This window comes from Capricornis sumatraensis, chromosome 2, assembly GCF_032405125.1.
Source record: "Capricornis sumatraensis isolate serow.1 chromosome 2, serow.2, whole genome shotgun sequence".
Lineage (NCBI taxonomy): Eukaryota > Metazoa > Chordata > Mammalia > Artiodactyla > Bovidae > Capricornis > Capricornis sumatraensis.
Window position 1 is genome coordinate 178,286,639 of NC_091070.1, and position 25,606 is coordinate 178,312,244.

The 25,606-nt window shown below is 43.6% G+C and overlaps 1 non-coding gene across 1 annotated transcript; it reads right to left on the reverse strand.

Annotated features, from left to right (window-relative positions):
• Nucleotides 1-1,305: 1,305 nt before the first annotated feature.
• TRNAW-CCA (transfer RNA tryptophan (anticodon CCA)) lies at nt 1,306-1,377 on the reverse strand. The gene has a single exon. It is a non-coding gene; the product is annotated as a tRNA-Trp (tRNA).
• Nucleotides 1,378-25,606: the final 24,229 nt, after the last annotated feature.

Below are 25,606 nucleotides of genomic sequence, written 5' to 3' on the forward strand. Positions count from 1 at the left end.
TGAGAAATAGATTCCAGGGATTAGATCTGATAGAGTGCCAGAAGAACTATGGATGGAGGTTCGTGAATTGTACAGGAGGCGGGGATCAAGACCATCCCCAAGAAAAAGAAATGCAAAAAGGCAAAATGGATGTTTGAGGAGGCCTTATGAATAGCTGAGAAAAGAAGAGAAGCTAAGGGCAAAGGAGAAAAGAAAAGATATACCCAAATGAATGCAGAGTTCCCAAGAACAGTAGGAGAGATAAGAAATCCTTCCTCAGTGATCAATGCAAAGAAATAGAGGAAAACAATAGAATGGGAAAGACTAGAGATCTCTTCAAGAAAATTAGAGACACCAAGGGAACATTTCATGCAAAGATGGGCTCAATAAAGGACAGAAATGGTATGGCCCTAAGAGAAGCAGAAGATATTAAGAAGAGGTGGCAAGAATACACAGAAGAACTATACAAAAAAGATCTTCATGACCTGGATAATCACGATGGTGTGATCACTCACCTAGAGCCAGACATCCTGGAGTGTGAAGTCAAGTGGGCCTTAGGAAGCATCACTACGAACAAAGCTAGCGGAGGTAATGGAATTCCAGTTGAGCTATTTAAAATCCTAAAAGATGATGCTGTGAAAGTGCAGTACTCAATATGCCAGCAAATTTAGAAAACTCAGCAGCAGCCACAGGACTGGAAAAGGTCAGTTTTCATTCCAATCACAAAGAAAGGCAATGCCAAAGAATGCTCAAACTACTGTAAAACTGCACTCATCTCACACACTAGCAAAGTGATGCTCAAAATTCTCCAAGTCAGACTTCAATAGTACGTGAACTGAGAACTTCCAGATATTCAAGTTGGATTTAGAAAAGGCAGAGGAACCAAAGATCAAATTGCCATCATCCATTGGATCATAGATAAAGCAAGAGAGTTCCAGAAAAACATCTACTTCAGCTTTATTAACTACACCAAAGCCTTTGACTGTGTGGATCACAACAAACTGTGGAAATTTCTTCAAGAGATGGGAATACCATGCCACCTTAACTGCCTCCTGAGAAATCTGTATGCAGGTCAAGAAGCAACAGTTAAAACTGGACATGGAACAACAGACTGGTTCCAAATCGGGAAAGGAGTACATCAAGGCTGCATATTGTCACCCTGCTTATTTAACTTATATGCAGGGTGAGGTGAAGGTGAGGTGAAGTCGCTCAGTCGTGTCCGACTCTTTGCAACCCCGTGGACTGTAACCTACTAGGCTTCTCCATCCATGGGATTCTCCAGGCAAGAATGCTGGAGTGGATTGCCATTTCCTTCTCCAGGGGATCTTCCCGACCCAGGGATTGAACCCGGGTCTCCTGCATTGGAGGCAGACGCTTTAACCTCTGAGCCACCAGGGAAGCAAATGCCAGGCTGGATTAAGCACAAGATGGAATCAAGATTTCTGGGAGAAATATCAGTAACCTCAGATATGCAGATGACACCACCCTTATGGCAGAAAGAGAAGAAGAACTAAAGAGCCTCTTAATGAAAGTGAGATAAGAAAGTGAAAACATTGGCTTAAAACTCAACATGCAGAAAACCAAGATCATGGTGTCCAGTCTCATCACTTCATGGCAAATAAATGGGGAAACAATGGAAACAGTGAGAGACTTTATTTTTGAGGGCTTCAAAATCACTGGAGATGGTGACTGCAGCCATGAAATTAAAAGACGCTTACTGCTTGGAAGAAAAGCTATGACTATCCTAGACAGTATATTAAAAAGCAGAGACATTACTTTGCCAACAAAGGTCCATATAGTCAAAGCTATGGTTTTTCCAGTAGTCATATATGGATGTGAGAGTTAGACTATAAAGAAACCTGAGTGCTGAAGAATAGATGCTTTTGAACTGTGGGGTTGGAGAAGACTCTTGAGAGTCCCTTGGATTGCTAGGAGATCTAACCAGTCCATCCTAAAGGAGATCAGTCCTGAATATTCATTGGAAGGACTGAAGCTGAAGCTGAAACTCTAATAATTTGGCCACCTGATGTGAAGAAATGACTCTTTGGAAAGACCCTGATGCTGGGAAAGATTGAAGGCAGGAAGAGAAGGGGGCAATAAAGGATGAGATGGTTGGATGGCATCACCAACTTGATGGACATGAGTTTGAGCAAGCTTCGGGCGTTGGTGATGGATAGGGAAGCCTGGCGTGTTGCAGTCCATGGGGTCGCAAAGAGTTGGACACAAGTGAACAACTGAACTGAACTGAGGAGTCTTCACTTCTTAATTGTTTTACACATTGCTATTATCTCTGCTGCTGCTAAGTCACTTCAGTCGTGTCCGACTCTGTGCGACCCCATAGACGGCAGCCCACCAGGCTCCCCCGTCCCTGGGATTCTCCAGGCAAGAACACTGGAGTGGGTTGCCATGACCTTGGAGTTGCATTGGAGATGCATGAAAGTGGAAAGTGAAAGTGAAGTCGCTCAGTTGTGTCCGACTCTTTGCAACCCCGTGGACCCCAGGCTCTTCCGTCCATGGGATTTTTTAGGTGAGGGTACTGCAGTACTCAAGGTTATTTACATCTACTTGGTTTGGTAGAAATACTGCATTCCATTGCACTGCTCTGCATTTCTTCCCGATTTCATGTTTAATGATGTCACATTCGTAGCATTCAATGTGCCAGAGCAAGAATATTTCTACCATTGAAAGTGGCCATTGCAATGAATCAGGACTTTTCCACCCAGAAAACCAGTGACTGGACATTCCCAGCACCCACTGCTGCCCACCTTCCTGCTTCTGCTTCCCACTTGCAGCCCCACTTATTTTCATTTGGTGTTTCCATGGAACATGTTACTTTTTAGCACGTTGCACAAATTTGCTATCATTATTTGCTGTCTCACCACACCAGAAGTAAGCTCAGTGAGGGCAAGAAATCTTTTTCCTATTATGTCCTTCACGTATTTCCATACCCAAAGAGTGCCTGCCACCTGGCTGGTGCTCACTAAATCTATTAAATAATGCTGGTGAATGCTGGATTCTGTGAGTAAGATGGGTGGGGGTGGGGGTGGGGATGGAGTTGGAGCCCCTCCTACCCCTCAGCCCAGCCCAGCTGACCTGAGTTTCAGAAGCTCTGTTTCTCTCCCTCTGTTCCTGCAATCCCTGCCCAGCCTGCAGCCTGAGGGGGAATCTTATGTAAATGTGTTCCCGAGGGTCCAAGTCTGAGGCTTTCTCTTTCTCCTGCCAGCTCTACTCACAGGCCAGAAGGTGATCAGCACATGTTTCTCAAGACCAGTGCTTTGCCACCTCTAGCGCAGTGGTTCCTAAGTGGCCCCAGACCAGCAGCACCATGTTAGGAATGTAAATTCTCAGACCCCACCCAAGACAGGTTGAGTCAGAAATTCTGGGGATGTGGCCATCTTAGTCCTTTCAGGCTGCTAGAGCAAAATACCAGAGCCTGGGTGGCTTATAAACAACAGGGATTGGTTTCTCACTTCTGGAGACTGCAAGTCTGAGATCTGGATGCCGTTATGGTCGAGTGAGGGTCACACACATTTTATTGCATCCTCACATGGTGGAAGTACCAAGGGAGTTCACTGGGGTCTCTTTTATGAAAGCACGAATCCCATTCTGCTCTCAGGACCTAATCGCCTCCCAAAGGCCCCACCTCCAATACCAAGAGGGTTAGGTTTCAGCATAAGAACTTTGAGAAGAACATTCCAACCCTAGCAGAGGCCCAGCGATTTGTGTTTCTAAGATTCCAGTGCAGTGATTTGAGGACCACTGGCCAAAGCCTTAGTCACTCTAAAGCAGTGGTTCTTAGGGACTTCTCTGGTGGTCCAATGGTTAAGAATCTATCTTTCAATGCAGGGGACATGGGTTCGATCCCTGGACAGAAAACTAAGATCCCACATGCCACGGGGCAACCAACATATATGCCACAACTACTGAGCCTACAAAAAAGATCCTGCATGATGCAAGCAAGACCCAGTGCAGCCAAATAGATAAATATGGCTCAGTGCATAAAGAATCTGCCTGCACTACAGGAGACACAGGAGACATGGATTCGATCCCGGGGTCAGGAAGATTCCCTGGAGAAGGAAATGGCAACCCACTCCTGTATTCTGGCCTAGGAAATCGAATGGATAGGAGCCTGGTGGGCTACAGTCATAGGGTCTCAAAGAGCCGGACATGACTGACTAACTAAGAATGCACACATGCAATAATAATAGTAATAGAGCAGTGGTTTCCAAATGGGATAATGTTTTCCTCTGCCCCCTTCCCTACCAAGGACACTTTAGGCAAGATCTGGAGACACGTTTGCTCATCACAGCTCTTGAGAGTGGTGGTGCTACTAGCATCCAGGGTGTAGAGACCAGGGATGCTACTCATCCTCTCACAGTGCACAGGGCAGTCCCCCCACAACAAGAATTATCTGCCCAAAAGGTCAGTGGTGCGGACTGGAGAACACTGCTCTTAAGTATCCTCACTGCCCCACATCCAGCCAGCCAGCCTTCCCTCCCTTCTTTCCTGTCACATGGTCTTAGCACCCAGTAGGTGATACAAACCAAGATGCCAGCCTCTGCCAGCAGCTGTGAGGGAGACAGATGAGCCAGGGGATCTGCTTCATGCAGAGTCCCTGCACCGAGGATGCCAAATCCTACAGCTGACCTTTACAGCTCAGTGTGCTAAGTGTAATGATCAGAGAAATATCAAGGAGGTGCTCCCAACCCAAGCTTGGAACATCAGGGAGGACTTCCTGGAGAAAGTGGCTTCTGTGCTGAGACTTCAAAGGCAGAGTTACTAGGACTCATCAGGGAGGGAGTGATGGGGAACGTTTTCCATATGGAGCACTTACTATGTTCCAGTCACTATGCTGACTATTTTACTGTCTCATTTCATCCCTGAAGCACTTTCCAAAGTTGATACTATTATTATCTCCATTTTAGCGATCGGGACACTGCCTTCCAGATACACTAAATAAGCTGCCTAAAGCCACTGAGCTGGGAAACATGAAAGCAGGGATTTGAATTCCGTTCTGAAGATGCCAAAGCCTGACAAGGCGACAGTCTGACAAAGCGCAAAGGAGGTAGTTAACCCTTGTGTTAAGGGCTGAATTATGTCCCCTGAAAGTGCATATGTTGCGGCCCCAGTACCTGGAGAATACGACTATATTTGGAGATTAGGTCTTTAAAGAGGTAATGAAGCTAAACTGTGACCATGAGGGAGGGCCCTAATCCAGTATGACAGATGTCCTGATAAGAAGTGGAAATTTGGACATAGAAAAAAAAATCGGGGACGTGCAGGCACAGGAAGGAAGAACCCTGGAAGACATAGAGAGGCAGCCACGTGCGCATCAAGGAGAGAGGCCTCAGGAAACTAAACACACTCACACCCTGATCTTGGACTTCCAGCCTCCAGAACTGTGGGAAAATGACTTCTGTTGCTCAGCACCAACCTCCCACCCCAGCCCACCCCCATCTGTGGTGTTTTGTTCTGACAGCCCAGGTGAACTAATACACCTTGTTTCCTCTTTGGGGACATTGCTTTGAAAGTAGGGAAATTTCAGTCATGTTAATTGTGCTTTCCTGTTTCTGTCGTAAAAGAGAAGGAGAAATCTAGGTCTGTGTCCCTTTATCTTCCCAACCTGACCCGTGCACCTGACTAAGGGTCATCTGTTCAACCAAAGCTGCTAAGACAGAGTTTTTCCTCCCGGCTTTTGTAAGAGTCAAAACATATACACCACCATATGTAAAACAGACAGCCAATGGGAATTTGCTGTATGACTCAGGGAACTCAAACCACAGCTCGGTAACAACCTAGAAAGGTTCAAGAGGGAGGGGCATACATATACCTGTGGCTGATTCATGTTAATGTATGGCAGAAAGCAACTCAATATTGTAAAGTAATTATCCTTCAATTGAAAATAGATAATTCTTCTTAAAAAAGCATTCACTGAGGAGATTGTGCTGTGCATCTTGTCAGGGCAGGAGAACTTGGAGGGCCTTACATGGCAGGGGTAGATTCTCTGAGGTAAAAGAGGTGATAGAGATCTGAGTGCCGCCAAGTCCCATCCCCTTGCAGCACCACAAAGAGTGGCCACTGGGCAGCTGGCATGGCTGACCAGGCCTAAATTCTCATTCACCAGAGCATTGGCACCTCCAGGCAGAGGTCAAGGACATCTCAGTCACTGCCAGTGTGGATCCAAGACTATAGGCAGGACCACTAAGAAGGGCCCTAGAATTAACCCTGCTTCTGGGGGATGTGAGGAGCAGCCTGCACCAACACATACTGAGATAGTGTCTCTCATCCACCCAGAGGGTTGGAGGGTTGAAGTTAGACCGAGGTGAAATTAAAGCTGAAAAGAGAGCAATGTGATATTTTTGCACATCCAAACTTGTGCATTAAGATCCAAACCCAGCTATGCTTTATTTTCAGAATTGGGATACAGAAAAGCAGGGCAGAAGCCAATTCAAGGCAAACCAAAAACACTTCTGTCAGCAGAAGAGACAGTGAGCCAGAGAGTAGGAGGAGTAAGCGACCCGGTGTTTTTCTCCTGGCTCTGTTTTGTCTCCTGACTAGACCTAATTATGCTTGTCATCTGCATCAGAAGGATGGGGCTAAGATTAACAAGTTAATGTGGGTAAAAGCTCTTGGAGCTCAGTAGATGAAAAGAGATCTAATTAGTGAGGCCAGCAGTGACTGCAGGCAGGCCTGTCCAGGGTGGGCTCCACCCCCTGGACTCACCAGAAAGCTGGTTAGAGCTCCTGGGAGGGGTTTCTGCGAATTCTGCCTAACCCTGCAGCAAGCACTCATAGAAAAACCTTCCATGTTTTCCTTCAGCCCTAGAATTCTGTGACTTTTCATGGGTGCAGGAAAAAATGTGTGCACCTCTCTCAACTGACTGAGAAAAGGAAAAGACACAACCATCATCCTTTGTTTCTCAACATGGACTGATGTGTCTGAACAGGGGTTAATGATACACAGAGGTCAAGTGAGTTCCATGAGGGACACAAGGTCAATCCTGACTGCCACTTACTAGGTGGGAGAATTTAGGCCACACATTCAATACCCTCGAGGCTCTGGTTCATCCTTGGCCCAAATGGGGATAAATAATACTTCTTACCTCAGAGTTGCAAAGCTTAGATTTGTTCACACTGGACGCAAATAAGTACATTTTAAAATTAATGTTAATCAGGACTTCCCTCGTGGTCCAGTGGTTAAGAATCTGCCTGCCAATGCAGGAGACATGGGTTCAGTCCCTGCTCCAGGAAGATCCCACATGCCTCAGGGCAACTAAGCCCTGTGACACAGCTACTAACACTGTGCTCTGCAGCAAGAGAAGCCACCACAGTGAGAAGCCCACGCACCAGAACTAGAGAAAGCCCGCACACAGCAATGATGAGCCAGCACAGCCAAAAATTAAATAATAAATAAGAAAAAAGTAAAATAATAATAAAAGAAAATGAATGTTCATCAGTCATAGTGGTGCCTGGAATATAATAGCTGCTTGAAATATTGACTGGATTGAACTCTCTCATTCAACAAAAACTCGTTGAATTATCTATTATGGGCCAGGGGGATTGGGCATTGTGTATCTTGGGTGTACTATGATGAACCACAGACACACCTCTGCCCTCACACAGCTGACGTGTATATCAGACAATAACCTCCATAAACTCTCACATCTTCCCCCAGTGTCTTCCTTCTTCTCTTAAAAGACTTGAGAACATTTTTTAATTAAAAAAAAAAGCCTAAAACCTGCTCACAAGTATATCTGCCTAAAAGAAAAAGACGATTGAATCTACTTTAAGAATTAAAGGGGATTTGTTTAGAATACCCCAAATCAGCCAAGAATTTTAAAGTACAAATGCTGCAGTAAATTTTGTAACCTTTCCCCTTCAGTTACATGGCATGTTATCCAGAGTTTCACCTGTTATGTAAATGGGAACCTGGTTGGCTTGGATATGGGGGAAGAGTTTGTCCTGTGACTGTGAATAGGACTGGTTCTCACTGGCCTCGCTCCTTCTGGGCACTCACTTATCAGTCCTGCGGCAGAGCACATGTTTGTGTAAATATTTAGCTAATGGCTGTCTCCCCCACTGGGCAGTGACCTGCAGGAGGGCAGCGTCCCTGACTGGGGTTCCTGGCAGCCTGATGCTGCCTTCTACACCTGGGCTCAGGGCCAGCAGCATTCCCTGAAGTTTTCCTGCAGGAACCTGACAAAGTGGAACTCTTACCAAGTACTTTTTGCACATGTAGAACATGTACCAGGGGAGGATTCCTGACTTGCCAGCAATTCGACAGCTACGGAGTGGGGACGAGGAGCAGAGCCACGACTCAGAGCATACAGCCATGCTCGCCCACCCACCATGCTGACAGATGTCAGGTGGCTATGTACAGGATGGGAGAGGTGGTGCGAGGGTTTTTCTGCAGAGCTGGGTGCTCGGGTACAGCAGGGCCCACATGCTAGGCCTGTGGGCTTCAGCTGCTGTGGCTCAGAGCAGCCCCAAGAACACTGCATGGTGCAGGCTCGTCTCTACCCGTTAGCTGAACAACCTCAGGCAAGTTACCTCATATTTCGAAGTCTTGGTTTCCTGTTTGCAAAATGGCAATTTAAGAAAACAAACCAGTAAATCAAAACCAAATGAGATATTACCTCACACTCTTTGGGATGGCTACTATTTAGAAAAAAAGGGGGATGGGGAAGGAAAAAAGAACAACTATAGGCAAGGATGTGGAGAACGTGGAATTCTTGTGCGCTGGCCGTGGGAATGGGGCAGCGCTATGGAGGACAGTTTGGCATTTCCTTAAAAAATTAAAAGTAGAATGACCATATATGATCCAGCATTTCCACTTCTGAGTATATACCCCAAAGAATTGAAAGCAGGCTCTCAAAAAGATATCTGTACACCTAGGTTCATAGCAGCATTATTCACAAGAGTCAAGAGGTCAAAACAACCCAAGCATCCATCAAGGATGGATGGATAAACGAACTGTGACCGATACACATAATGGAATATTATTCAGCCTCAAAAAGGAAAAAAATTCTGACACATACTCCAACATGGATGAAACCTGAAGACACTGAAAGTGAAAATGAAGTCACTCAGTCATGTCCGACTCTTTGCGACCTCATGGACTGCAGCCTGCCAGGCTCCTCTGTCTATGGGATTTTCCAGGCAACAATACTAGAGTGGGCTGCCATTTCCTTCTCCAGGGGATCTTCCCAACCCAGGGATCAAACCCAGGTCTCCTGCACTATAGGCAGGTGTCTGGGCCACCAGGGAAGTCCCTAATGCCAAGTGAAATAAGCCGGTCACAAAAAACTAATCCCATATAATCCCATTTATATAAGGTTAAGTACCAAGTTAAAGTAGTCAAGTTCATAGAGACAGAAAGTGGAGGAGTGGTTGCCAGGTGCAGGGGGGGCAGAGAATGGGATGTTGTTCGGTGGGTATAGAGATCAGTTTTGCAAGCTGAAAAAAGACATCCACAACAATGTGAGACTGCACACTTAAATGCTGGACTGCACACTTAAAAACAGCCAGGAAGGTAAATTTTATGCTATGTGTATCTTACCACAATTTTAGTTTTTAAAAAAAGAAAGAAAAAGGAAAGAAATGAATCTACCAGGAGGAGTAGAGAAGATTAAGTCTGGCACATCAACTGTATGGAATGAAGAGGTTAACCAAATACCTTAGAATCTACCTCAGACTGCACTTAAGAGAGGGTTTCTATACCTTTACCTCTAAAGAAGTGCCGAGCATTGCAAGACTTTCATCCAGTGTGGCAGGCCACACAGAGAGGTTTATTGTTGGTGGTTGTTTGGTTTTTTTGTTTTTAAGCAGAGAGAACTTTGGGTGCAATTGCCAACTACAAAGCAGACACCTCTCACCACCCACAGCCCACAGGTCCAGGGAGTGTTTGGAACTAGCCTCCAGGCAGGGTTGGGCAAGAACAGGGTCTGATGGGGTGAGGTCTCATTTTTAATGTCTCCGCCAGACACTGGTGCCAGGTTGCTACCAGCTGCTGGCATCTTTCAGTGCTGCCAATAAAAGTTTCAGCAATGCTCACCCAGCCAGAAATGCCAGGCCTGCACCCCGGGCAGCACCCAGCTCAGCCAGCTGCACTGACTCTCTGCACTGTCTCTCTGCAGAGCAAGAACAATAGATTTCATTTACGGAGCCCTGGTGTTTGGCATATATGATCTCATTTAATCTTTACAACAACTCAATAGAGTATTATTATGTTCACTTTTTAGGTATGAAAACTGAAGTTTAGAGAGGAAAAGTGACTTGCCCAAATTAGTAGGTGGAAGAAACTAGACTTGAGCTGCCATCCATTATGCTACATTGGGACAGGGTAGATGAATGGATTGATTAGTAAAAGAATAAATGCAAGGAATGAAAACTGTAGGCTTGTTATTTCCAAATGTCTTTCACCTGAGAATTTCCAAGTACTTTTCAAGAATTTGACAGTGATTTATTGAATATCTACTTTTAAGGCACCTCAGAGAGCTGGATTTATATAGTCAGGCCATGGTTGACCTTGTCATCAGTGGGGAGCTTTTCAGCCAGCTGGAGAGACAAACGTATGAAAACTAGTAATAGCTGATATTTACTGACATTGCTTGGCTAGCTTTCATAGAGGCGATTTTATTTAATCCATGGCAAAAAGTAGCCTATGAAGGAGGTACTATTATTACTTCCTTTTTCAGATGAGGAGACTGAGACTTTGATGGATTATTCAACTTATCTTGGGTCCTATAACTTAAGACTACTCAGAGGATTGTCCTTGGCCCTAATTGGTTGTCAGTGGCCTGCTGTAAAGTAAGTACAGAAAGAGTATTAGTGTATTGTAGCAATCTGATACAGCAATTATATGTCTGTTGAGTAATATTATTTTTAAAAGTTGGTCTTATATTTCATATATTCATTTCTTTGTATTTTATCTCATTTTATTTTTTTTCTTTTTCTTTTTTATTTTTTTAAATAGATTTATTTATTTTAACTTAGGGTTAATTACTTTACAATATTGTATTGGTTTTGCCATACATCAACATGAACCCGCCACATGTATACACATGTTCCCCATCCTGAACCCTCCTCCCTCCTCCCTCCCCGTACCATCCCTCTGGGTCATCTCAGTGCACCAGCCCCAAGCATCCAGTATCATGCATCAAACCTGGACTGGCTATTTGTTTCATATATTTTTTCTCATTTCAAATGAATTTTTATCTTTCTAGTTCATCTCATTTTTACTGAATTCCTCTGTCTTTGAGGAGAACTGGCTCTAAGACCTCCAAGGATACCATAATCCATAGTTGTTCACGTGTCTTATATAAAATGGCATCATGGTTGCATATAACCTACACACATCCTCCCATAAATCATTTCTAGATATCTAATACATGCAAATGCTGTGTAAGTAGTTGTAAATATAATGTAAATGCTAGCTGTTGGTATGCTGTAATTCAAATTTTGCTTTTGGGGAACTTTCTGGAATATTTTTTCCAATATATTTGGTTCATGGTTGGTTGAATCTACAGATGCAGAACCCACAAATACACTGTTCTTCACTTCTTTCTATTTTACAAAAGCATTGACCAACAGTATATTGGGGGAAAACAACTGATCCTTTGCCACAGATAGTTGGAGAAGCAATGAAACAGTTTAGCAATAGCAGACCTGGGATCTGACCTGTGCAGTGTAACTCCAGAGACTATTGTTGTCCTCAGGATTGAAAGATGACTGCCACCCCTCTAGGCTCTGTATCTGCATTCCAAGGAGCAGGAAGGGAAGGGAAAGGGCAAAAGGTACAGGGCAGCTAAGTCACATGGCTTCTTATAGTTTGTCTGTCAGGCAAAATTTATTCCCTAACTCACAGCCTTTGTTCTTCATATTTTTCCTCTCCAGATATCTACATGGCTTGCCTTTCACTTCATTTGCAATCTGCATTTGAATGTCACTTCCTAAGAGAAGAGGCTGTCTCTGGACACTTTGTCTAAAATAAGGCCCCTGTCCATTCACTCCCCAGCTTTCTGCTGTCCAACACCATAACCACTAACCACTAATGAGAGAGATGGCTGGATAGCGTCACCGACTCAGTGGCCATGAGTTTGAACAAGCTCTGGAATATGGTGAAGGACAGGGAATCCAGGTGTGCTGCAGTCCTTGGGTCACAAAAAGTTGGACATGGCTGAGCAACTGAACAACAACAAGAATACACTATATTAAAACTATTATCTCTTCTAGCCCCTGACACTGCTTTATTTCCCTTTATAAGGATTATTACCACCAGACATTGGACTTCCCTGGTAGCTCAGATGGTAAAGCGTCTGCCTACAATGTGGCAGACCTAGGTTCGATCCCTGGGTGGGAAGATCCCCTGGAGAAGGAAATGGCAACCCACTCCAGTACACTTGCCTGGAGAATTCCATGGATGGAGGAGCCTGGTGGGCTAAAGTCCATGGGGTCGCAAAGAGTCCGACACGACTGAGCGACTTCACTTTCACTTTCACCACCAGACATTAGATGACATACTTCTATTTCATTTGTTTATTATTAGCCTTTCCCACTGGAATGTAAGTTCAGTTATGTCAGACACTTTATTTCCTGTTCACCACTCTAACCCCAGTGCCCAGAACAGCACTGTTATATGAATACATGAAAAATGAACAAAACCAACTAGACTAGAAAGTCTGTTGGGCCCCTTCATCTTTGCGATTGTATTATTTGTATATCTGACAATGGCCTAAAAACATGTTTGTATACAAAGTGGAATTAATGTGTGTATTCTAACTTTAATCTATGTCCTCCAGGGAGCTAAATATTCAGTGTCCTATTTAGAAATCCACACTCTAGTGGAGACTGCTTAAACTTTTCAAACAGAAATCTATACCAGGGATTTATTTTTTTATAATTTTATTTATTTTTGGTTGCACGGGGTCTTCATTGCTGTGCACGGACTTTCTGTAGTTTCAGGGAGCAGGGGCTACTCTCTAGTTGCAGTGTGCAGGCTTCTCACTGTGGCGGCATCTCTTGTTGCAGAGCATGAGCTCCAGGGCATGCGGGCTTCAGGGGTTGTGGTGCACGGGCTTAGTTACCCCATGGCATGTGGAATCTTCCCAGACCAGGGGACAGAACCTGTGTCCCCTGCCTTGTCAGGTGGATTCTTAACCACTGGAGCACCAGAGAAGTCCCCAGGGGGTTCTTAATTAACATTAGGAATGTTAAAAATAATTATTTGCTGTTGGAGAAAGAGCAGCGCTCCAAGTAGCTTATCTAGAAGGACTATACAGTTCCGTGTTTGCAGAACAAGGTAGACGAATCAGCAAATTTTAATGTGCATGTACATGAAATGTGCTTGTGGGATTCACCCTTCCTACCTCTTAGACTTAAGAAGAATGATTGTAATTTTTTTTCTGCCTAACTTGCTGATACAAGTCTGACAGGATTTGATCTAAGACCCACTTCCTTAGTAGCATATCCCCAGGTAGCAAGGTGAGGGGGATCAAGTGTGCGCCCCCACTGTGACTCCATCTACCTGTGATCACTGGGGGCTGCTGATATTTATGAAAAGAAACTGACAGTTGTTAAGCCAACAGACTGGCTTAGGCCCGGTGGTAAGAGATTCCTAGACCTTACTCCAAGTGCTTCATCTTCAAGTTCTCCCTCCAAGTAACGTTGTTGCTTAGACGGTGCCTGTCTGCACTTGGGCTACAGTGCTTCTGGACTCTTCCATGCCTGTTACAACAAGCTGCCGCCAGGGTGACGAGCAGCACGTCTGCAGCATCAGAGGTCAGGAGTGAGTTGCTTGGTCTGAGCCAAATTTTTAAAGACAGCTGACATTCTCACTGTCAGGCCCCTGGAATTAGCCATTGGCCTTTATTCCCATTTTGGTGAACAGAGAGCTTCAGTTTGTATTAACTCAGGGTAGGCCCAGCTCCAGGTTCCCAGCCCAAAGGCTACCACTCTTAGCCATCTCAGGGTGTTATAAGCAGGCTGTGAATACACAGACACAGACACAGACACACACACACACACACACACCATTGTCTGGGAGCTAAAAACTTAATGTTTCTTACAAGCATTTACCATAGTTTGTTGCTGTTGTTCAGGCACTAGTTTGTATCCAACCCTTTGTGACTCCATGGACTACAGCATGCCAGACTTCCTTGTCCTTCACTATGTTTGCTCAGATTCATGTCCACTGAGCCAGGGATAAATCCATTTCCTTTTGATTGTGCTACTGATGCCATAAAAGACTTTTTGTCAATATTTGAATCCATAGATCCTAAAGAAACAAATGCTATCCCTCAGTGTCCCCAGTACTCAAAAACTTAATGCTGATGAACTAATGATAAACCTTTGAGCTAGAGGAGAATTTAAAGAGCAATAAGATCAGTGATTTTCAAAATTTAGGGTTGGGCAGGGGGGTAGCATCTTTAAAAAAAAAAAAACTAAACTAAAATACAATTTTAAAAAGAGAGAACAATGGAAATCTAAGAAGTCTCCTTATACAAGCAAATACCCAGGGGAAGAGCTTACCCCAGATGTACCCTGGCAAATCTGAGCTGAGACACCCTGTCACTCACGCACCATGAATATCTGCAAACCCTGCACCCCTTCAACTGGGGACCTATGATCTCTCCCTCTGGAGGAGCCACACATTCATTCCATCACCCCACAAACCTTTATGAGCCCCTGTGTGTGCCAGGCAGACAAGGGCACAGAGGTATCACAGTGGAACAGGCAGCCACAGGATTACAGGGGTAGAGCCAGTGACCACTCAAGGGAGCCAAGGAAAGGAAGTGAGGTGACCCTTGACGGTGGATGAAAGGAGAAGAGAGAGTGGGGTTGGAGGCAGCAGGAGGCTGTGAGGTCTCCAGGTCAAGGGAATCACATGCAGAGGGAACAGCTATTATAACCAGTCATGTGACAGAGATATAAGCGCTTTGCATGCACACAGCCCTCTGGGGTAGGTACTATGATTTGCTCCATCTTGCAGATGAGAAAATGGAGGCACAGAGCAGTTAAATAACTTGCCCAAGGTCAAGCTAGAAAGGGGTGGAGCCAGGGTTTGAGCCCAGATTGTCCAGAACTATAGTCTTTGTGCTGAACCTCTGTACTGTGCTGCCTGAGAGTTCAGAAAAGCAAAAAAAAAAACAAAACAAGTCGGTCAGGTTCAGTCAAATGCTGCAGACTCAGAGGGAAGGCTGGGGAGGCAGGACTTTGTTCTTAGTGCTGAGGAGCCTGAACTTGATCTTGAGGGAAGTGAGAGCTACTGAAGTGTTTTTGTTTTTGTTTTTGTTTTTTTACTTTTAATTGGAAAGTAATTACTTCACAATGTTGTGTTGGTTTCTGCTGTACAACAAGAGTCAGCCATAAAGTATACATATATCCCCTCCCTTCTGAGCCTCCTTTCCACTCCCCTTTTGAAAGGGTTTAATTAGAGAAGTGAAATGAATAGATTTCACTAAATTTCCTGCTACAAAATCAGATTCTTTTTTAGAAGATCATCGTTATTCCCACAATTTCTCACCTCCTTTTTACCTCAGTCACTTACAGAAGATCAAGATACCTTCTAAGTCAATCACCAACACACTGACCTTAGCTCCATGTCCTCTGCACACCTATTAGTCTGACCAATTGCCACCCTGCCCATCCTTTCAGCAGCCTCCCCTCCTTCATCCTTAATCCCTACTTACAATCTTTCTCTCACCTCTTGTCCTGTCTAGTGTCTGAATTTGCCCTAACATTTGCTTCCATTGCTGCTACCTAAAAGCAGATGACTTTTTTCTTTCTCTCATACCCCGCCCATGTCACACAATCAGGATATAGGATGAGTATGTGCCTTGCTTCCCATGGCCACTTCCAAATCATTTTATTCCCTTCTCCTTTTACCTCTCTCCCATGGAGTTTTATTTCAGTAGACTTTACCCCCACCCCCCCAGCCCCCCGCCTACACCCGGTTCTTTTGGACTACTACCCTCTTAGTCCATTGTGTCTCACCCTTTCTATTACAGTTCATTCAACTGTTACCATCCTTGGTTACTTCAAAATTCCTATGGCTTATCCATCCAATACTTTGGCTGCTTCAGCCAACTCACATTAATGACCCTTTCTTCCATCCTACTTAGCTATCATCTTCCTCAATTCTATCCTTTGACATTGTGAACCACACTAATTGTGTCATCTCTGAAATTTCAGCATCAAATATCCCAGTCTCTGTGTTCTAGCTTACTTGATCTAATCCTCTAGTCCTGTAAGTTTTCAACCTCATAGAGACCTTCCATGATTATTAACCTTGGAACTTTCTCATCAGTTACCCGACTCTCGCCTCCCTCAGCCTAATGGTTCTCTGTTACAACCACTTTCCTGCAAACTGCCCCCAACAGTCTTACCTGCCAAACACCAACCTTCCAGCACCCAAGCAGCTGTGGGTTCTTGATGAATCCACAGATTATGACAACGGGATTCCTTTCACATTTATGGACACAAATCTCATGTGGGGTCTCACCACTGACTGGCAAACACATATCCAGTATCTTCACTTCCCCACTCTTTCCAAAACTATTGCTCACTTTTCTTCATTTCCTCAAACTTCCTAGATTGCTCCTCCCTTCAATCTCAGATGATAGCTTTGACTTGTAGTTCAGTGAGAAAAAAAGAGAAACACTCCAATCACATAGAAACTGCCTCATCTTCTCATTGATAAAACTTCCAACTTAACCCTAAATATCGGAGAAGGAACTGGCACCCCACTCCAGTACTCTTGCCTGGAAAATCCCATGGGCGGAGGAGCCTGGTAGGCTGCAGTCCATGGGGCCGTGAAGAGTCAGACACGACTAAGCGACTTCACTTTCACTTTTCACTTTCATGCATTGGAGAAGGAAATGGCAACCCACACCAGTGTTCTTGCCTGGAGAATCCTAGGGACGAGGGAGCCTGGTGAGCTGCCGTCTATGGGGTCGCACAGAGTCGGACACGACTGAAGCGACTTAGCAGCAGTAGCAGCAGCAACCCTAAATATTACTTGAAAGGACTGATGCTGAAGCTGAAGCACCAATACTTTGGCCACCTGTTGTGAAGAGTCAACTCATCAGTAAAGACCCTGATGCTGGGAAAGATTGATGGCAGGAGGAGAAGGGAGTGACAGAAGATGAGATGGTTGGCTGGTACCACCAACTCAATGGACACGGGTTTGAGCAAACTTCAGGAGATAGTGAAGAACACGGAAGCCTGGCATGCCACGGTCCATGGGGTCAAAAAGAGTCGGACATGACCTAGTGACTGAACAGCAACAACCAACCTAACCCAATCTGTGCATTTCCTCCTGTTTCCTTGGAGGGCACATCCATGCTCCAATCTCAGGTCAGCCCATCCGGATCAGCCCACCCCGCCCCTCGTGCCCAGGGGGATCAGCCCATCCCAGATCAGCCCACCCGCCCCTGACACCCAGGGGGAGTCCCCTCGTGCCTTCTCTCCGGCAGTACTTCTGTAAGTATCTCCTCTCTTTCCTGCAGCAATTTTCTTCCTTTCTTTTGGCTCACTGCACTTGCCTTTCCTCCCCCCTCCCCTACAGAGAGTTAAGAATCAAGGTTCTCGAAAAACAAAAACACAACAACAAAAACCACAAACATTTTTTAGCTTCCCATTCCCCTCCAACTACAGTCCCAAGCTCTATTCTACTTCACTTAGAAGTGGTTCTCCACAGCTGCTGTCTGCTCCGTCCTACCTCAAATGCTCTTCTCCCCTGCCCCCATTCCTTCTGAGCTCTTGAGATGGCTCTTGGCAAAGTGGCTGGTGACCTCTAGATAACCAAACCCAGTGGTCACTTTGCTCTTACTAGAATCTGCAGCACATTTCTCTTTACCAGGCCCTCCTTCCTGGAAAAAAAAAAAAAATTTTTTTTTTCTTTTGTAGTTTCTGTGACAGCAAACTTTCCTGGTTTTATCCTCACTTCACTGGTAGCTCTTCCTTCATTTCATTTGCTGGCTTTCTCCTCTTTGATTTTAATGTTGGAGTTCTTTTCTTTACTCATTCTCCCCTTTGATGATCCAATTCAATCCCACGGTTCAAATACCAGTTTAAGTCTGTTTCCTGAACCTCTATTTGTAGAACTAACTTCTTGGCTGATTCTGAGACTCATATCCCACTGCCTTCTTGATACTTCCATATGGATAACAAATAGACCTTCAAATTTAACACGGTCAAGGCACAGTCCTTCATCCCCTGCCACCGTGGACTTCACCAGGCTTCTCAATTGTGGTAAATGACAGTATCACGCACTTAGTTACTCAGACCAAAAACAAGAGTTACCCTAATTTCCTCCCCTCCCTATCCCCATGAGCTGGTGCTTTTCCCTTTCTTCTCCAAAATATTCCCAGTGTCCATTCTCTCTACGATGACTGATAACATGCCCAATCAAGTCTGCAGCGTGTTTCAACTTGACTATTGGAAAAACATTCCTAATTATGCTCTCTGCCTCTTCTCTTGCCCCTCCTCCTATAATCAATTTTCCGCACTCCTACCAAATTATCTTCGAAAAGTAAAGCATTTGCACCTTAAATCTTCCAGTGTCTTTCCGTCTGACTTAGAGTAACATCAACCCTCTGGTCCCAGCTCACAGAGTCCTGCATGATGGGTTCCCTGCCTACACTTCCCCTTGCTCACTTTGTACCACTTGTTGACCTTTGTGCTTGGGAGGTTGTTCCAGTCTTAGGACCTTAGCTCTAGCCCTACTCTGCCTAGAATGTTCTTCCCGTAGGTCTCTGTATGTGTGGATCCTTCTCAAGTTTCAGGTGAGGTATAGCATCTTTAGAGAGGCCCTTCCTCAACATCCAACCTAAAAAATCATCCTACCACCATACACATGTCATTTATATCATGCTGTTTTGTTATCTTTTCATCAGAATTGTTGAAGAAAAACAAGACCACGTAACATCTTTCTATTTATAACATTTATCGTCTACTTCCCTCTCCTCACACCCGTCACACATTCACTATAATCTATACCTTTTCCTGTTCACTAACCTAGAAGAGTACCTGATACTCAAAAGCATACTAGTTGAATGAATGAGTTGCAAACTATGTGTTTTACACTCCAAAGTCCAGAATCTGCACCAGTAATTAGATGTACTGTGAGAGGGAAGCATGAGCAATCAAGAGAAAAAATTTCAGACGAAATACGAAAAGGCCTGCAAATGAGTAAATTAAAACTTCTCAACCAGCAAATGCAGGAGACCTGGGTTGGATCCCTGGGTTGGAAAGAGTCCCTGAAGAAGAGAATGGCAATGCACTCCAGTATTCTTGCTGGAGAATCCCATGGACAGAGGAGCCTGGTGGGTTTGCAGAGTCGGACATGACTGAGCAACTAAGAGCAACAAATAAAAGTCCAGGACTAGACAGCTTTACTGGTGAATCCTACCAAATGTTAAAAGACTTAGTACCAATCCTAAAACTCTTGCAAAAAATAGAGGAGGAGGGAATATTTCCAAACTCATTTCATGAGGCCAGTATAACCCTGATACCAAGCCAGTTAAGGACACAAGAAAAGAGAATTATAGGCCAATATTCCCAATGAACATAAATACAAAAATCCTCAAAAAATATTAGCAAAAAAAATTCAACAGTACATTGAAAAGATCATAACCATGATTAAATGGGGTTTATTCTAGGAATTCTAATGTGGTTCAAAATACATTAATTAATCTACTTAATATACCATATTAACAAAATGAAGCATGAAAAAATATTTGATTATCTCAATAGATGCAAAAAAATCATTTGACAAAACTCACATTCATTCTTGATAAAAACTCTCAACAAAGTGGGTATAGAGGGAATGTACTTCAACATAATAAAGACCATATATGACAAGCCCACAGCTTACAGCTAACATCATACTCAACAGTGAAAAGCTGAAAGTTTTTCCTCTAAGATCAGGAACAAGATAAGGATGCCCACTCCCATAACTTTTATTCAACATAGTACTGGAAGTCCTAGCCAGAGCAATTTGTTAAGGAAAAGAAATAAAAGGCAGTCAAATTGGAAAGGAAGAAGTAAAACTGTTACTATTTGTAGATAACATGATGTTATATGTAGAAAACCATAAAGATTCCACCAAAAAATTGTTAAAACTAATATAATCCACATACAGAAAATTTTTGTGTTTCTATATACCACTAATGAACTATCAGAAAGAGAAATTAAGAAAACAATTTCATTTATAATTGCATCAAAAAGAATAACAATATCTAAGTGTAAATTTAAACAAGGAAGTGAAACACTTATACACTAATAACTATATATAAGGCATTTTGAAATTGAAAAAGACACAAATAAATGAAAAGATATTCCACGCTCATGGATTGAAAGAATTATTGTTGTTAAAATGTCCATACTACCCAAAACAATCTACAATTCAACGCATTCCCTATCAAAATTCCAATGACATTTTCCACATCAACAGAATAAACAATTCTAAAATTTGCATGGTACCACAAAATTTCCCAAATACCCAAAGCAATCCTGAGAAAGAAGAACAAGGCATCATGCTCCCTGATTTCAAACTGTATTACACAGCTCTAGTAATCAAAAAAGCATGGTGTTGCCATAAAAACAGGCATAGATGAATGAAAGAGAAACAGAGCCCAGAAATAAATGCACACATAAATGGTCAGTTAATTTACAACAAAGGAGCTAAAAATATGGAATAGGGAAAGGACAGTTTCCTCAATAAACGGTGCTGGGAAAACTGGGCAGCAATATGCAAGAGGATGAAACCAGACCACTATCTCACACCACACACAACAATAACGCAAAATGGATTAAAGATTGGAATGTAAGACCTGAAACCAAAAACTTCCTGAAAGAAGATAAAGTAGGTAAGCCCTTTGACACTGGTCTTGGCAATGGGTTTTTTTGGATCTGACACCAAAAGCAAAGGCATTAAGAGCAAAAATAAACAAGCAGGACACATAAACCTGAAAAGTTTCTGCTTGTCAAAGGCAACCATGAACAAAATGCAAAGGACACCTATTGAATGGGAGGAAAACAAGGCAAATCATATTGGCAGAAAAACACAAACAATCCAAATAAAAATGGGCAGAGGGTCTCAATAGACATTCTCCCGAAGTCATACAAATGGTCAACAGGTATGTGAAAAGGTGTTCAACACTAGTAATCATCAGGGAATTGCAAATACAAACCACAATGAGATATTGCCTCACAATTGTTAGAACAGCTATCATCAAACAGACAAGGAATAACACGTGTCTGTGAGGAGAAAAGGGAACCCTGTACACTGTTAATGGGAATGTAAATTGGTGCAGCCTCTATGGTAAGTGGCATGGGGTTTCCTCAAAATATTGAAAATAGAACTACTATACAGTAAATCTGCTTCTGGGTATTTATCCAAAGAAAAGGGAAACAGTAGCTTTAAAAGATACGTGCACTCCATGCTCATTGCAGCGTTATTCAGAATAGTCACGATATCGTAAGTTGTCCATTGACAAATGAATGGATAAGGAAAATGGGATATATATATATTATTCAGTCATAAAAGAGAATAAAATCTTGCCATTTGTGACAACATGGATGGACTTTGAGGGCATTATGTTAAGTGAAATAAGTCAGACAGATAAATACTGTATGATCTCTCTTGCATGTGGAATCTAAAAACAAAAAATAAAAATGTAAGCTCATAGATAACAGAGAAGAGATTGGTGGTTGCCAGAGATGGGGGTCAGGGATTGGTGAAATGTGAGTCAAATGGTACAACTTCTAGTTATAATATAAATGTCATGGGGATATAATGTACAGCATGGTGACTCTAGTTAATAATAACATATTACATATTTGAAAGCAGTTAAGAAAGCATGTTATAGAGACAGTCACTACAAGGGAAAAATAACTCTAACTATGTATAGTGACAGATGTTGCTGCTGCTGCTGCTACTAAGTCACTTCAGTCATGTCCGACTCTCTGCGACCCCATAGACGGCAGCCCACCAGGCTCCCCCGTCCCTGGGATTCTCCAGGCAAGAACACTGGAGTGGGTTGCCATTTCCTTCTCCAACGCATGAAAGTGAAAAGTGAAAAGTGAAAGTGAAGTCGCTCAGTCGTGTCTGACTCTTCGCGACCCCATGGACTGCAGCCTACCAGGCTCCTCCGTCCATGGGATTTTCCAGGCAAGAGTACTGGAGTGACAGATGTTAAAAGATATTATTTTGGTAGTTATCCCACAATATATACAAATACAGAATCATTATGTTGTACATTGAAAATAACATAATGTTGTATGTCAATTATGCCTCAATAAAAGATATCAGTTCAGTTCAGTTCAGTTCATTCGCTCAGCCGTGTATGACTCTTTGTGATGCCATGAATTGCGGCACGCCAGAGCTCCCTGTCCATCACCAACTCCCAGAGTTCACTCAGTCTCATGTCCATCGAGTCGGTGATGCCATCCAGCCATCTCATCCTCTGTCGTCCCCTTCTCCTCCTGCCCCCAATCCCTCCCAGAATCAGAGTCTTTTCCAATGAGTCAACTCTTTGCATGAGGTGGCCAAAGTACTGGAGTTTCAGCTTTAGCATCATTCCTTCCAAAGAATACCCAGGAAATATCTCCTTTAGAATGGACTGGTTGGATCTCCTTGCAGTCCAAGGGACTGTCAAGAGTCTTCTCCAACACCACAGTTCAAAAGCATCAATTCTTTGGCACTCAGCTTTCTTCACAGTCCAACTCTCACATCCATACATGACCAACGGAAAAACCATAGCCTTGACTAGATGGACCTTTGTTGGCAAAGTAATGTCTCTGCTTTTTAATATACTATCTAGGTTGGTCATAACTTTCCTTCCAAGGAGGAAGCGTCTTTTAATTTCATGGCTGCAGTCACCATCTACAGTGATTTTGGAGCCCCCAAAAATAAAGTCCGACCCTGTTTCCACTGTTTCCCCATCTATTTCCCGTGAAGTGATGGGACCACATGCCATGATCTTAGGTTTCTGAATGTTGAGCTTTAAGCCAACTTTTTCACTCTTCTCTTTCACTTTCATCAAGAGGCTTTTTTGTTCCTCCTCACTTTCTGCCATAAGGGTGATGTCATCTGCATATCTGAGGTTATTGATATTTCTCCCGGCAATCTTGATTCCAGCTTGTGCTTCTTCCAGTCCAGCGTTTCTCATGATGTACTCTGCACAGAAGTTAAATAAGCAGGGTGACAATATACAGCCTTGATGTACTCCTTTTCCTACTTGGAACTAGTCTGTTGTTCCATGTCCAGTTCTAATTGTTGCTTCCTGACCTGCATATAGGTTTCTCAAGAAGCAGGTCAGGTGGTCTAGCATTCCCATCTCTTTCAGAATTTATATATAGAATATTTATTGCAATAAGAAAATATACTACTTATAATTAAAATCAGTGCATGTAAAGTGAAGTTGCTCAGTCATGTCCGACTTTTTGCGACCCCATGGACAGTAGCCTACCAGTTTCCTCCATCCACGGTATTTTCCAGGAAAGAATACTGGAGTGGGTTGATGTTTATGACAGTACAAATAATGGCACAATGGTATGATAACCTTTTCATGTTGTAAGAAAAACAATATGCAAGAAAAAGATTCTCAACTTTTATCATGTTTCAGATTTTTTAAAAATTCAGTTTATTGTTTTCTTGGTGTTCCTGCATCAAACTTAGATTCTCACTGTATTAATAATAGGAGGGAAATGGTATTTTTTTCCAGTTTTTTTAATTGATTAATTTATTTTGGACTGCACTGGGTCTTTGTTGCTGTTTGAAGGCATTCTCTGATTGCGGAGAGCAGGGGCTACTCTCTAGTTGCAGTGCATGGGTTTCTCATTGCGGTGACTTCTCTTGTTGCAGAGCACAGGCTCCAGAGCATGAACTCAGTAGTTGCTGCGCATTGGGCTTAGTTGCCCTGAGGCATGTGGAATCTTCCCAAATCAACCAAGGATTGAACCTGTGTCCCCTTGCATTGGCAGGTGGACTCTTAACCACTGGACAGAAGTCCAGTAGTATTTTTTGAATGTTAAAAAAAAAAAAAAGGCTTTTCAAATAATTAGAGCTTAGAGGGATTGGGATCTTCTAGAAAGGCGAAAAGTTTCAAGGAACTAGTATTTAGCACCCATTACAAAAGTTTCTCTCATTCTCATAACAACACTATGTGGCACGTATCATTATGTACCCCTATTTACTTTCAGAGAAACAGGTTCAGAGAGGTTAAGTAACTGGCCCAAAGTCACACAGTAGGAAGCAGGAACTGAACCAAGGATGTTTAATTTCATAGTTTATGCTTTTGACTACCATATTAACTTGACCCCCTTACTTTATCTCCTCAAGTCTCAGGGTCTTCAACTGCAAAATGAGGGCAATGACATGATTCAGAGGTTGTCATGGGTAATGGAGAAGATATTGCATTGAGATGCAGAAGGCCTAAGAGACACGGGTTCGATCCCTGAGTCGGGAAGATCCCCTGGAGGAAGGCATGGCAACCCACTCCAGTATTCTCACCTAGAGAATATGATGGACAGGAGCCTGGCAGGCTAGGGTTCATAGGACTGCAAAAAGTCGGACATGACTAAAGTGACTTAGCACGCACTTAATGCATGGAGAAGAGTTTAGCCAGTGCCTGGCACATGGAGTACACTTATTATCTATTTGTAGTTATCAATATTGGTGTTGTCCAACATCACAGAATCAACGTGTAGGAGAGCTAAGAGGTGAAGCCAGGCCTAGCTAATTCCTAAGCCGGTGACTTTCCCATGGAGTTGGTGGGCACTAGTTAGATCTGCTACAGAAGGAAAGATAGTCAAGGACAGACAATTTTCATAGTCCCACCTGATTCCAAGACCATATAGTTTCTACCTTTTTCTTCATGGGTCAATAGCAGTTAGGGTTAGTTGGGGTAAGAAAGATATTCCTTCATCTTCCCCTACTTCGAAGTGGCCATGGCATTATGGGAGCTCAGGTGAGGCCTCTTGGTTTGACCTCAATAGTCAAACCCAGCTGGCTATGGATCAGTTCAGTTCAGTTCAGTCGCTCAGTCGTGTCCAACTCTGCGACCCCATGAACTGCAGCACGCCAGGCCTCCCTGTCCATCACCAACTCCCAGAGTTCACTCAGACTCAGGTCCATTGAGTCCGTGATGCCATCCAGCCATCTCATCCTCGGTCATCCCCTTCTCCTCCTGCCCCCCAATCCCTCCCAGCATCAGAGTCTTTTCCAATGAGTCAACTCTTCGCATAGAGTGGCCAAAGTACTGGAGTTTCAGCTTTAGCATCATTCCTTCCAAAGAAATCCCAGGGTTGATCTCCTTCAGAATGGACTGGTTGGATCTCCTTGCAGTCCAAGGGACTTTCAAGAGTCTTCTCCAACACCACAGTTCAAAAGCATCAATTCTTTGGCTCTGGGTGTGGATACCACTTCTCTATCAAGTTGGGTGAATAACAAGTTCCTTTGTCACCTAAGGCCTTGACTCTTTTATTTATAAGTTGGGGATAACAGGACTTACCCTCACGGATGGTCAGGAGTAAAAAGGTTAAAACACGTGAGTGCCTGTCCCCGTGCCCACAGAGCCTGGCCAGTGTTCAGAGTGGCCTCCTCTAGCTGGTGCCTCTGGTTA